This window comes from Dendropsophus ebraccatus, chromosome 8 (genome assembly GCF_027789765.1).
Source record: "Dendropsophus ebraccatus isolate aDenEbr1 chromosome 8, aDenEbr1.pat, whole genome shotgun sequence".
NCBI lineage: Eukaryota > Metazoa > Chordata > Amphibia > Anura > Hylidae > Dendropsophus > Dendropsophus ebraccatus.
This window is the reverse complement of record NC_091461.1, coordinates 64199601-64205600: the sequence shown is the minus strand read 5'-3', so window position 1 is coordinate 64205600 and position 6000 is coordinate 64199601. Positions and strand designations below refer to the sequence as shown.

The 6000-nt window shown below is 40.0% G+C and overlaps 1 protein-coding gene across 1 annotated transcript in view; it reads left to right on the top strand.

Moving 5' to 3' along the window:
* Positions 1 to 673: 673 nt before the first annotated feature.
* GBF1 (golgi brefeldin A resistant guanine nucleotide exchange factor 1) overlaps positions 674 to 6000 on the top strand; it is a 134469-nt gene continuing 129142 nt past the window's right edge. Inside the window, exon 1 of the mRNA XM_069981850.1 lies at positions 674 to 1171. The gene's annotated coding sequence lies outside the window, so the exon portion shown is untranslated. The remainder of the gene's footprint in view (positions 1172 to 6000) is intronic.

Below are 6000 nucleotides of genomic sequence, written 5' to 3'. Positions count from 1 at the left end.
AAAAGGGCCGAGGTTAGTGAACTTGTGCAAAAACAGCAGCATGCAGAAACTTTCCCCAGCTCTGAGGTGGAGACGTGTTCCACATCAATGAAAGCTACCGAACAGACCAAAAAACATTGGGGGAGATTTATCAAACTGGTGTTTTGGCTCTGTTGCCTCTAGCAACCAATCAGATTCCACCAAGTTCTACTTTACACCAGTTTGATAAATTTATCCCTGTAGTCCTATTACTTCCCCCTATCAAGCAGATGAAATGTGTGGTAAAATGATGAGTCTGGTGGTGGCCTACCCCTCCCCATAGGGAACACACCAGTAACCTTCATGTGAGGGGCGAGTACAGGAGAGAAGTGCCTGTGGCCACCTATTGGGGTCTATAATCTCCTTGCACTAACTATATTAGGAGTTCAGGGTCTATTTTGCACTTGGCAATGTAGTGAGTTTGGGTGGGGGTGGAGCTTAGCTGAAAAGGGGTGTGGTTTAAGTGATTTTATTCTGATAAATTTGGTGCCTAGTCACACTCCCCGGTCTATCAGTTCCATTACAGGATAGAAGTCTGCCTGGCCTGAAGCTTCACCAGCATGAATTGTACACGTCATCTGATAGGGACTTTCAGGCTCCCTACTGTCCTCCAAGCCACCACACACTGTTTACAGATGGCATCTTGCTCTGTACAGTATACGTCATGCACGGCCTAACCTTTGACATCCTCATATACGCCAATCACCATTCCGCTCACACTGATTGGTAGAGTAGAGCAAAAGTCCCGCCCCGGTACGCTCGCCCTCCCGACACTGCCAGCGTCGCCACTGCACACATTCCGCCTTCCAGAGCTGTCCATTGGATGATTGGGTCAGACGCCTGCCTGTCATCTGTTACTCGTCCCTGATTCGTGGAGAGCTGTAGTTTCCAGGTGTCGCGGTAGGCTGCGTTACCACGTCAGTGAAGTTTACAGGGAAGACTGTAGCCGGCTTCTCGCCGGGCCTGTGCTGTGGACGTGTCTCCTGTCACCGCCTTGTATGTGTTTGTGCCCGGCACTGGGAGCCAGCATACTGTCCTGTGGAGTCCATGGTGATTTGTTGATGTATTCTCACCACCATAGCTGAATGTGAAGCCAACGTCACCGCCGCTGCCTAGGCCGCCATTTTGGATCCAGGGTCAATCCCACTGACAGGTAAAGAGAGGAAGCTGATAGCAGTCATCATATTGGGATGTGGCAGTGAAGCAGGCCGAGCTGGATGTATTAGTGTATGTGCTGGTGTCAGTATACAGGCATATGCATGTGTGACAGTGTGTGCGGATATCAGTATACAGGGATGTGTCGGTATACAGGGACATGCAGGCATCACTGTACAAGGATAACTGTATATTGGTATACTTACTGTACATACATCATTATACAAGGATAACTCTGTATTGGTATACTTACTGTACATGCATACATACGTCATTATACAAGGATAACTCTGTATTGGTATACCTACTGTACATACATCATTATACAAGGATAACTCTGTATTGGTATACTTACTGTACATACGTCATTATACAAGGATAACTCTGTATTGGTATACCTACTGTACATACATCATTATACAAGGATAACTCTGTATTGGTATACTTACTGTACATACGTCATTATACAAGGATAACTGTATTGGTATACTTACTGTACATACATCATTATACAAGGATAACTCTGTATTGGTATACCTACTGTACATACATCATACAAGGATAACTCTGTATTGGTATACCTACTGTACATACATCATTATACAAGGATAACTCTGTATTGGTATACTTACTGTACATACATCATTATACAAGGATAACTCTGTATTGGTATACCTACTGTACATACATCATTATACAAGGATAACTCTGTATTGGTATACTTACTGTACATACGTCATTATACAAGGATAACTCTGTATTGGTATACCTACTGTACATACGTCATTATACAAGGATAACTCTGTATTGGTATACTTACTGTACATGCATACATACGTCATTATACAAGGATAACTGTATTGGTATACTTACTGTACATACATCATTATACAAGGATAACTCTGTATTGGTATACCTACTGTACATACATCATTATACAAGGATAACTCTGTATTGGTATACCTACTGTACATACATCATTATACAAGGATAACTCTGTATTGGTATACCTACTGTACATACATCATTATACAAGGATAACTCTGTATTGTATACTTACTGTACATACATCATTATACAAGGATAACTCTGTATTGGTATACCTACTGTACATACATCATTATACAAGGATAACTCTGTATTGTATACTTACTGTACATACATCATTATACAAGGATAACTCTGTATTGGTATACTTACTCTACATACGTCATTATACAAGGATAACTCTGTATTGGTATACCTACTGTACATACATCATTATACAAGGATAACTCTGTATTGTATACTTACTGTACATACATCATTATACAAGGATAACTCTGTATTGGTATACCTACTGTACATACATCATTATACAAGGATAACTCTGTATTGTATACTTACTGTACATACATCATTATACAAGGATAACTCTGTATTGGTATACCTACTGTACATGCATAGATACGTCATTATACAAGGATAACTGTATTGGTATACTTACTGTACATACATCATTATACAAGGATAACTCTATTGGTATACTTACTGTACATACATCGTTATACAAGGATAACTCTATTGGTATACTTACTGTACATACATCATTATACAAGGATAACTCTGTATTGGTATACCTACTGTACATGCATACATACATCATTATACAAGGATAACTGTATTGGTATACTTTACATACATACATCATTATACAAGGATAACTCTGTATTGTATACTTACTGTACATACATCATTATACAAGGATAACTCTATTGGTATACCTACTGTACATGCATACATACGTCATTATACAAGGATAACTGTATTGGTATACTTACTGTACATACATCATTATACAAGGATAATTCTGTATTGGTATACTTACTGTACATACATCATTATACAAGGATAACTCTATTGGTATACTTACTGTACATGCATACATACGTCATTATACAAGGATAACCCTGTATTGGTATACTTACTGTACATACGTCATTATACAAGGATAACCCTGTATTGGTATACTTACTGTACATACATACATACATACATTCATCATTATACAAGGATAACCCTGTATTGGTATACAGGGACATGCAGGCATTATTATACAAGGATAATCCTGTATTGATATACTTACTGCACATGCATGCATGCATATATACATCATTATACTAGGATAATCCTGTATCGGTATACCTACTGTACATACATGCATACATCATTATACAAGGATAACTGTATTGGTATACAGGGACATGCAGGCATTATTATACAAGGATAATCCTGTATTGGTATACTTACTGTACATACATACATACATCATTATACAAGGATAATCCTGTATTGGTATACTTACTGTACATACATACATCATTATACAAGGATAATCCTGTATTGGTATACTTGCTGAACATACATACTTGCATCATTATACAAGGATAACCTGTATTGGTATACTTACTGTACATACTTGCATGCATGACTATACTAGCGTAACCCTGTATTGGTATACTTACTGTACATACATACATACTTGCATGCATGACTATACTAGGATAACCCTGTATTGGTATACAGGGACGTGCATGCATCAGTATACAAGGATAAACCTGTATTGTTGTACATGCATCAGTATACAGTAACCTGTGTGCATCTGTAGTTAAAAATAAGCCTGCATCAATATACAGGAAGGTGCTAGTGTATTAGGCTATGTTCACACTTCCACTAAGGCCTCTTTCGGAGAGTCAGTTCAGTGTCCTAGAACGGAGTCAGGTGGTATATTCAGGGACAGACACTAATGCAGATCAACAGATCCCATTTACATCAGTGGGGTCCGCCAGGTTTCAAAACTGCCAGGGAGGAGATGGGTGAACATACCAACATGCATGTTGTTATGTTCACCCACATTCTTCCCGGCTGTTCCAAAAAAAAAAAAAAAAAGGTCTGAGCCTGGACTACTTCTTTTAAAGGGGTTAGTGCGGCGTTTAACTTTTATTCACTAAATAACACGCATTTCAAAGTTATACAACTTTGTAATGTGTGTTATTTAAGTGAATGGCCCCCTTCCCTGTGTTCCCCCCACCCGGAACTGTTGGTGCATTATACTTACGTGTTCGCTGTTGACCCCAGCCGCCATCTTGTGTCAACATCATCTTCGGGAGGCTGGCCGAACTGCTCCAGCCGTCCCTCATACCGCTTCCCGCCGAGTCATCAGCTGCTTAGCTGCGATTGGCTGAGCCAGATGACGTCGTCGACACAAGATGGCGGCCGGGGTCGACAGCGAACACGTAAGTATAATACACCAACACTTCCTGGGGGGGGGGGGGGACACGGGGAAGGGGGCCATTCACTTTATTAACACACATTACAAAGTTGTATAACTTTGAAATGTGTTATTTAGTCAATAAAAGTAAAATGCCGCACTACCCCTTTAAGCATCTAACCTGCTGATAGCTCCGTATAGTGCGCACAGTGCTGAGGGTGAAGGTAAGCTTCTTGCCTTCATCCTCAGCGCTGTTTCCGTGTAGTTAATCCATGTGCTAATAGTTTTGGACACTGGGGTCAGGACTACCACCCTAAGTGCACCAATGTACCTTTGCAGCACAACGCCTTCTCATGAGTTTTCATCCGGTGGTCTGCAGTGAAGAGTTACATTACTGCTGTGCTCAGCCCTAATATTTATTTGAGGGGAGGCTGGGGGGCCTTGGGTCGATAAGTGTATAGAGGTTGGTAGTCCCATCCCCAGTGCACCAAACCATATAATTAGCATATGATTTCAGCTACAAATTACATGAAAATTTCAGAGGAAGAAGGTAAGTAGATTGCCTTCATTCTCAGTGCCCTGCGCACTATAGGGACATATCAGCAGGTTAGATGCCTATAACCTGCTGATAGTTTCCCTTTAAGAATGCCAGATTTCACACTTAGACGCTGCGGTCGCGGCACTTAAGTGGTTAATGACCACGTCATTAACGGTGAGGGCCGCTCCGGAGCGTGCTTCATAGCTCAGGATGTACCGGTACTCCCAGGGTCGTCTGGGGACAGACTTCCAGGGTGTCCTTAGTCGTCTATGGTTTAAGGACCGGGACAATTTTTAATTTTTAGCATTTTTTTTTTTCCTCCTCATCTTCTAGGAGCTATAACTCTTTTATTTTTCCAGCTACAAGGCCATGTAAGGGCTTGTTTTTTTCAGGAACAGTTATACTTTGTAAAGGCGCCTTTTGATTTACCATACCATGTATGATGGAACCCCCAAAATATCATTTATGGGGTGAAATTGGGGAAAAATACATGTTTACGTAATGCACTTTACAGTGAAACTGACATTTTGTCTTTATTCTATAGGTCAGTCTGAATACAGCGATATGCATTGTATATAGCGTTTCTAATGTTTTACAGTTTTTATTAACAGTAAAACTTTTTTTTGCAAATAGGTGTGATTACAATGGCCCTTTTTTGACTCTTATGGCGTTTCTATTTTTTCACTTACGTTGGTGTATGGGGTGTCATTTTTTGCACCATGATTTCTAGTTTTTAGTTATACTATATTTGTGTAGATGAGACATAATTGATAAATTTTTATTCCATATTGATGTATTTTATTAGATCCTGAAGATTACGCATGCTATGATATATAATATGTTTATTTTTATGTGTTTTATTTATAAAATGGGAAAGGGAGTGATTTAAAGGGGTAGTGCGGTGCTAACAAATTATTCACAAAATAACACACATTACAAAGTTATACAACTTTGTAATGTATGTAAATGGCCCCCTTCCCCATGTTCCCCGCCCGTGGACCCGGAAGTGTAGTGCATTATACATACCTGATTCGTGTCG